The sequence below is a fragment of the Phragmites australis genome, chromosome 14 (assembly GCF_958298935.1).
Source record: "Phragmites australis chromosome 14, lpPhrAust1.1, whole genome shotgun sequence".
Lineage (NCBI taxonomy): Eukaryota > Viridiplantae > Streptophyta > Magnoliopsida > Poales > Poaceae > Phragmites > Phragmites australis.
In genome coordinates, this window is record NC_084934.1 from 20,321,895 (window position 1) to 20,330,600 (window position 8,706).

Here is an 8,706-nt window from a genome sequence, read left to right on the forward strand (position 1 = left end):
ACTTTCCACATCCACCTATCTTCTAAATTGGCATTAGTGTCAGGCCATTGCTCCCTCTACTCCATATGAATATCTCTTTAGCTCTCCACTAGCCTACGATCACCTCCGTGTGTTCGGATGCCTTTGCTACCCAAATCCTTCTGCAACTGCTGCCCATAAACTTGCGCCTCGATCTGCGAAGTGCATGTTTCTTGGGAATCCTTTCGAGCACTGCAGATACAGTGTCACACCCGGTTTTAACGGCCAAAACCAGATGCGGCTTATGTGTGCCTAGGATGTTCAACACACATAAAGACATCACAGATAAAGTAACAAAAATAATACTTTTATTAAATAAACGTTAAACTCTTACAGCAATTGACATATATTGTCTTCTATGAAGATATCTGCAGTGGAACAGAAGCACTGGTACCTAACAACACCACAGGCAATTGACTGGAAGACACGCGCCTAGAACATCGCAACCTCGTCTTGATAGTCTTCAACATCTTCACTCACTGAGCAGCAACACACATGTCGTATGGTATAGGAAAAATAGTAAGTATGAGCACATGACGCGCTCAGCAAGTGTGGAAAAAATAATGATATACAGGTTTATATCAAGAATAGGCTAACACATGGTATATTTGCGTAAATGTGAGTAATGAAAACATATTTGAACTAAAAAAGCATTAAATAATTATTAAGTGAATGTAACACATACAGTCCAACACCCAGCATACAAGGCTCCCCACCTTGCATACCACAACCGTCTAGTACTCTCTGTACTACAATCAAAACCACAACCATCTAGTACTCCCTGTACCGGAACCATAACCACAATCAAACCCATAACCACAACCCATAACCATTCTCATTCCATAACCAACTAATCATATGAGGATCCAAGTCTCTCATAACCATGAGTACGGCTGTTATAACAGTTTTTACACTCTGCAGAGGTTGTCCAGCTTTCCCCACAAGTCAGTGAATTCCATGTTACTGTGTTTGCAAGACACTTAACACACGTCAGTGGTGTGCCGCCAAGAAATCACCGAATGACATTTTCCACTAACCAGAGACTAATCCAGTATGCGTCTGCCCACTAGGTTTCACCTCCAGGATTTACGCAAGTTAAACTCCTACCCAAAAGCCCCCTTTTGTTCTAACACCACACACACTGGATAGACTCTAACTAGTATGTCACGCCTTACCCATATCAGACTCGTGGTTGGTACGTTACTTCTTAGGTTGTCGCTCCACGAACAGGTCTTTACTTAGGTTACTTGAGCAAACACTAAATCAACATCAAAACCACTTTGCTCAAGGCCTAAGGTTTCATGTTGCTACACCATTAACAAATTAACCATCATTGTTGCATATGTTCATTAGTCAAGATTATGACACTTCCTAGTATCCCAATAGCATGGCTAAGAAATCTACTCCACAAAGACACCTGACCATAAACCATCTAGGTTTCAAGATATGATAAGGAAAAATCTAAGGAAAATCCTAACATAGGTGACTACCCGTCATATTGATAGACACTGCATGCAATTTTGTAAAATAAAATATTTAAAAATATATGTTCAAGATGATCAAGGACACTTGCCTTTTTCCCAATGCTGCTCAGTGTTATCGAAATCTTGGTCTTGAAGTCCCTTGATCTGCTCCAGAACGTTATTGACTAATCGCGAGAACTACCGACAAATAACACAAAGCAAACACTAAGAACACCATACCAAACATCATTAAAACACTTTAAAAATACTATGGTTGGATAGGTAAGATTTTAGAAACATTTAGACGTAAGAATCGGCTAAATCGGAGTTAAGATGAAAAGAGAACGGGCTTTCGGAAGATATATTAGACTAAAAAGAAAATACTGATATTCTAAAACTATCTTCCTATGGGAAAGGCTTTATTGCACAATCACTGTGTTAGGCTTGACAATATTATTGCACAAGATTCAAGAAATGTAGAGCAGACCAGACTTCGCTGACTAGGCTAAGGAGAATGATGTGGCGCTAACTTGGCATACTATGCAAGTAACATCTTGGATTAAAGAAGGGATACGCTAAAATCTAGTCGCGACCACCTATGATGGATCAAAAAGGCCGAAGGTTGTGCTTCTAGGTTAAGGATACTACTGGTGACTCTATGTAGTGGTGGTGGTTCGGGTTTCGTCGGAGATGGCGATCGGGCGCATGGCCACAGACATTGATGTCGGGCTTCAGTGGTGTTTCAGTGAAACGAGGGAAGCATAGCGTAGAACACGGAAAGACTAACTCAGCAGTATGGTTGGTTTTGGGAAGGGTCATCCGAGGTAGCGGCAAAACAACGATGACTGCTTCTAGGTTTGGTGGTGACCGCGAACAGATGCAGGAACGAAGACGCTCGCGTTCCCAGAGATTGGCTATGAAATTTGAGAAACCGTTTGAACAGAGATGTTCATATATACCGAGAACACAATGCTACGGCATAATTTTGGGTAAATCATCCACTGAGAAGAACGATCAGCATAGATGAGGCGGGTGATGGCTGTAATATGTTGTGGTTGGCAATGGTGTCCTGGTCGTATCACTGCACAAATGGGGATGGACTCCTAGGGTCACGTAGAAGACTCTATGGGACATGCCGTGATGCGGTTGGTGCATCCATACAGCTTTCGGATTGATGGGGAACGCGAATGCAAATCCGGTGCTCGCGCAGAACGCGCCCAGAAACCGGATAGCGGGTATGTCGACCTTGATTACGACGGTTTTGCTGCTCTATTGGCCGACCTGGTTGCTGAGGGTGTGGGGAACATCATGGGACATGCACTGGTGAAAGGTCTTGGTTATTTGACCTCTGGTCGGTCGGGAACATCGATGCCAATCCGCTACAGCGCGGCTGTCCACGACGATGACGACCGTGGTGGTGTAGATCGGGTTTTGGTCGGGGCTAGAGTTTGGCTAGGGACTTAGTATGATGCTACAATAGTAGTAAGGGAGGAGAAGAAGGGGTACTCACCTTGCTTTGATGGTCGAGGAAGGAGGATTCACGGAGAAGACGACGAGGTAGTGCATCACGGGCGGCGGCGACGGCGACTCCGGCGAACGGCGGCGCACGGACAGGGCAGCGGCGACTTCTAAGGTTTGGTGGCATGGAATAGGGGTAAGAGAGGGCGTGTAACTCATATTTATAGGGCTAGGGGCGGCTGGCTGAGGTGGAGTCCAAGCCGAACACGAATCGGATTCGAGTTCGAGTCGGTTACGGTTTCCTTTTTCGCAGCTCTCTATTTCGAGGATGATATTTCCATCGTACGGACTTCAAATTGGATGTTTCTTGACACTAAATTATAGTACTCAAAAAGATCTACAAATTTGGTATTCATTTGAACTTCTAAAAACTTCATCTTGATTTTCAAAAATGCACCACAAGATAAACTGTTTGAACTCGGACTTATCTGCGCAGTACTGATTTCGGGGGTCATAACTCCTTGCTCAATTATCCAAAATGGGATTTCCATAGGTTCAAATCGAAGCTCTCGACGAGACCTACAACTTTTGTTTTGATAATATTTGCATTTAAGGACGTTTTGAGCTCCGAAACTTCATGGGAAGTTGAGGCTGTCCAGTACTTCGCGAAAATTTGCAGATTTTGTGGATCCTTTGTGTTGGGCCTTCTAGAAAACTTGGCTAAGGGTTTGGACTTGAGCAAGATTGAGCCCAAATACACTTTAGGTATATCTAGGGTTTAGAAAAGAAACTTTTGCAAAGAAATTTGAATAGGGTTTGAATTTGAATTGAGCTTGGAGTGAATTTAAAATAAACAAAAAATAAGGTTGAACAAGAATAGGAGTAGATAAGGAATTTGAATTTGGATTTAGGTAGAATTTGAGAAAGATGAGAGATTGTTTTTAAACAAGGATTTGGATAATATTTGAATTGAACTGGAGAATGATCAGGTATAATCAAGGATTGAATAGATAATAAATTCAAGGATTTTGAATTCCAACCATTAAGATCCTTAACTTATTCACTACTGAATTTTGTAAAAGCCTTTTAAAAATATTTTTCACTCAAAACACTAAAGAGAAAAAAAAAGAAAAAAGAACTTTAATGCATTTATATGGCTCCTAATAAAACTCAGCATGCAATGCGCACAAAATAATAACCTATATCGATTTATAGATTAAGAAAATAGGTTTTAAACCTATGCTACAAGCAAAGCTATTCAATAATCTTAGAAAATTTTAAAAAATTGTAAATTCTAAAAATTAGGGTGTTACATACAGGTGCTTCAATCTTTCCACTCACCAAGTTACTATTTCATGTCATGTCGTTTTTGACGAACACACCTTTCCCTTTTGGCCTCCCCGCGTCCCTCCTCAATCATCACACAGACGAATAGTACCACTGACGATGTTTTGCTGCCACTACTTTCGCGAACTACTCCTCTGCGGGACCCTGCTGCTTCTGATGTCAAATCCATTATCCCAGACCATCAACGCAACACGTCCCCACACCCTATGCACATGTACAGACATAAATGTATGTGTTGCTTACGTCTATATGTATGTGAACATATATACATATATACATAAGCATAACTCTAAGTGATTATATGTGCATAAGTGTTGGATTAAAATTCTAATCTACAACACTAATTTATGGTTATCTAGTATTTATTCTTAATTACCTAGTGTTTCTTAATTGTCACTCTAATTAAGCTATAAACTATTGCTATTGCAAAAGCAGGCATGTAATTAATTAACTAGGTCTAACTATTCTTTAAATCTAATTATCACTTATTAAAAGGATAATTAATTAATTAATTACTAATGTTAAATTATTCTATTATATTTTAATGACTGATATTTATTTATTTAGCATCTACACCAGTTAACTTATTATATTAATTATACTAAGATTAATCTTATAGCTTAAGGCATGAATTAACAATCTATCGTAAGCATTAAGTAAAAGATTAATTCTATAGTTGTCTAGAAACTATTATTAAATATTAATTAAGAGGTTAATCGTACAATTAAGCTAGGAAATTAAATATATGATTAGAGCCTAGAACATGATTAAAGGATGACTTTATACCTAATTATAATATTGAAATACCTAAACTCAACATTATTTAGTAAAAGACAAATTATAAACCTAAGGTAAAAGCTGTGACAAAATTATTACCGGATGACAAAATTAAACGAACTCTAAAACTTACAAGATTTGGCAGGCACATAGATTATGATTTTAAAGAAATTTGGCGAAAGAATCGCTAAAATCGGAGTTAGAATGGAGGAGTTATAGCTATAGGAAAATTTGCCAGAAAGATAATCCTGAAAAAAAAAACTGGCACTGTTTTGGTGGACTCGATCCATGGATTTGTGAACGAGAGGAAGGTTTGTGAGGGGGTCCATGGTGCACCAAGATGGTGGACTCAGTCTGCGGCTCGGTCGAACGAGGTCGGGCGCAGAGGGCGGTCCATGGTGGACACGCCAGCCCACGTGTAGGAGATTAGGATATTAGGGGTGAATATGGCTCGAAATTGGTCGGAATAGGGCTCTACTGTATTTGAAACCATGTTTTTTGCCGAAAACATATTCAAATATGGATAGTTCGGATACAAATATGATCACGGATAATATTGGAAACAAATATGGATCGAAAACAAATGCGACCGGTGAAAATTTACCGAAACATGAAAAACTACTCAAATTGTATGTAAGACCATAACAAAAATAAACAGTATATTTATACTAGGAAGTTACTAGATAATAGCTGAGATAATATAGTCTATATACTTGATCACTTGAATAAAAGTAGCATAACTTAGTCCATCACAACTTTATAAGCTCACACGTTATGCTTGATACAAGTTCACACAGACATAAAATACTTAAACTTAGTACACATATTTAAACTTAGTTTATCATAAACTCACAAAATTAATAAAAGACTAAAGATAATATATACACAAATGAAAGATTTCTTCTTCAGGTGAGCCTACCGCCGTATGGATAGCGCCCCAACACCATCGTCTGGTAGAATGGGAATCAACAGACAACCATGTTCATGCCCTTGATCGGCGTCCCGTATGGTGGCTAACGATTGAGATAGAATAATTCTATTTAAAAAAGTAAAGATGTTTTCCTACCAATGGGCGACACATTTAAAAATAAAAAATACTTCATTCTTTTCCTCTCAAAATTCAAAATACTATCAAAATTATCATGAAAAATTCTGAACAATTTTAGTTATGTAGAGGATACTATGATTTAGTCATAAAAACATTTCAGATAAAATACATAATATGTACAATGAGAAGCAAAAAAAGACAAATCATTGTACAGATCATATTTGGAGTTCAATTTTTTTAAAGCTAGATTATAAGATCCTCTACAACATATATCTATTTTTAGAATTTTTTATGATTATTTCAATAATATTTGAATTTTTTTAGCATTAGAATGTTATTTGAGTCCTCGGTATTGGATAATATCTGAACTCAGGTAGTCTAGATATCCAATGCCAATGCCGATTATGTCAAAAACTGCTATGCCGATTCCGATGCCGATTTTGAAAAAAAAAATATCAGATGTCAATTTTTAGCCGAAAATATTCAATACCAATTTCAAAAAAACTATTTGTTTCTGATTTCGACCGGATCGGCCAGAAACTATGCGAGCCGTTTTCACCCCTACAGAAGATAAGGGAGGGGTCGCTCTGTGTGTGCGGCTCGGAGGGAGAGAGAGAGACCGAGAGAGAGGAGCCAAAGCAGAGCGCCAGGAAGAGGGAGAGAGGCGTATTGGGAGAGGGGGGCGTTGGCTGGGGCAAGGAGCTCGGCGGTGGCATTTTTCCCCAGTCGGGCGGCCAACGGCACAGGGAGTAGGGTGTGGCAGAGAAGACCGAAGCGAGGAGCTCGGCACGCGCACGCAGGGCTGGCTAGCCGAGCTGCATTGACGTTGGCAGCGCAAGAGGCCACAGCGCGAGGGGTCGACACGGCAGCGCGGAGATCGGGTCGGCACACAGGCAAGCGGCGACACGCGCAAGACGGTGCACGTCGGCAGCTCTCAGGATAGCGTGCGCAAGCGGCGTGACGCGGGGCTGTGCGGTGGTGCAGCGCGGGTGGACCAACTTTGCGGCGCGACTGTGCGCACAGGAGGCGCGCGTGCTAGCGGCGTGGCGCACCTTAGTGCGGCCTCGGCCGGGCGGCTAGCAGCGCGGTGTGGCGCGACGGTGACACGCACACGTCGGCAGCGAGGCGCGCACAATGGCAATGCGCACGGCTGTAGCGCAGGGGACAGCGGCACAAGCCAGTCACACAAACCAGCGGAGCGAGGGTGGCACGGCGATGCAGACCAGCAACACGGGCCATTGCCACCGCAGCCTTGTGCTGTCGGGATGGCGGCTCAGCAGGGTAGGGAGAGAGAGGAGGAGGGAAGAAGGGAGCATAGGAGCGCACCGAGGACGGATTTCGTGGTGGGCTGGCCTGAGATAGATGCCTTGGCTGGTCGGCGAGGGAGCAGGGGTGCGGAGAGGAGCAGAAGATGGCGTCGATGCCGCCGCTGCTGCTACTGCTACGCTTGTGATGTGGGTGGGTGTTGTGTGTTTGTGATGCTACTGTGTGGGGGCTTATGTGTATGCAGGTGAAGTGAGTGGAGGAGGGGAAGCTGGTTTTGGCTGCTCTGGTGAAAAGATCAGAGAGGCAATGTGAACCGGAGGAGAAAGTGGCGGCAGCTCTAAGAGGATGAACAGTGACCATCAATGAATAGTGGCCGCCCTGTACATGGGGCAGAAAGATCTAAGATGAGGAGAGAACAGATTAGAGTTAGACAAAGATTTGAATAACAAATTCAAATGAACTTATTTAAATCTGAAAACTAGATTTAGAATAATTCAACTTGAATAACTTGAATTTGAATTGGAATTTGATAGTATTTTGGAACAAGGATTTAATTTATGGGACTCAAACTTGAATCAAGATTTAAAATGAATTGATCTTTCTGCCCTATGTACAGGGTGGTACCAAATTCAAACTTATATCTCGGACGATTCGAATTTGCATTCGAATACGAAATCGACGAGTTGAAGTAAAGGAATAGTCGAGAGATTATTCTCGGTTTTGATATAAATTCAAGTAGAAATATTTGAATTTGAAATCGATTTGAAAAGAGCTCGGATATCAAATTTGATTATAGAAAAAAAGGGAAATGGCCTGGAATAATTCATAATTGAATTATTGAGCAAGGTCAATTTTAGGGATAATTCAATTGAATAAATTGAATTTTGGATTGAGTTGGATTTGTCTTTGGCATTAATTCAAATAATTTTATTTGAATTAGGATTACGGGTCTAATCTTGAAGCCTTGGTATTTGCGAGAGGTTTGAATTCAAAAGATTTGAATTCGATTGAATTTCAGTTAAAATGAATCTAAGAAATAGATTTGAATTTGAGAGAGATTCAAATTCAAATCTCCACTCAAGAACCATAAAAACAATTAAACCAACATGCATATGCTCAATTTATTGCAAGGATTAATTTAAAAATTAATTTGGTGCTCTTTGAAATACTTAGTCAATTAATATATTTGAATATATACATACAAGTATATATATATATATATTCATGATTTTATGTTGTCTTAAATAATTAGAATTTTTTATAAAAAAGAAGTGAATTTTGTAATTTTCTAAATATTAATACTCGGGACTTTACACAATTCGCTGATGT

General features: G+C 40.4%; 1 long non-coding RNA gene across 1 annotated transcript; it reads right to left on the minus strand.

Annotated features, from left to right (window-relative positions):
• Positions 1-345: 345 nt before the first annotated feature.
• Positions 346-7,581, minus strand: LOC133891476 (uncharacterized). Its single transcript, XR_009904226.1, has 3 exons — positions 7,438-7,581; positions 4,281-4,490; positions 346-497 (listed from the first exon to the last, which is right to left on the minus strand). It is a non-coding gene; the product is annotated as an uncharacterized LOC133891476 (long non-coding RNA).
• Between the last annotated feature and the right edge of the window lie 1,125 nt (positions 7,582-8,706).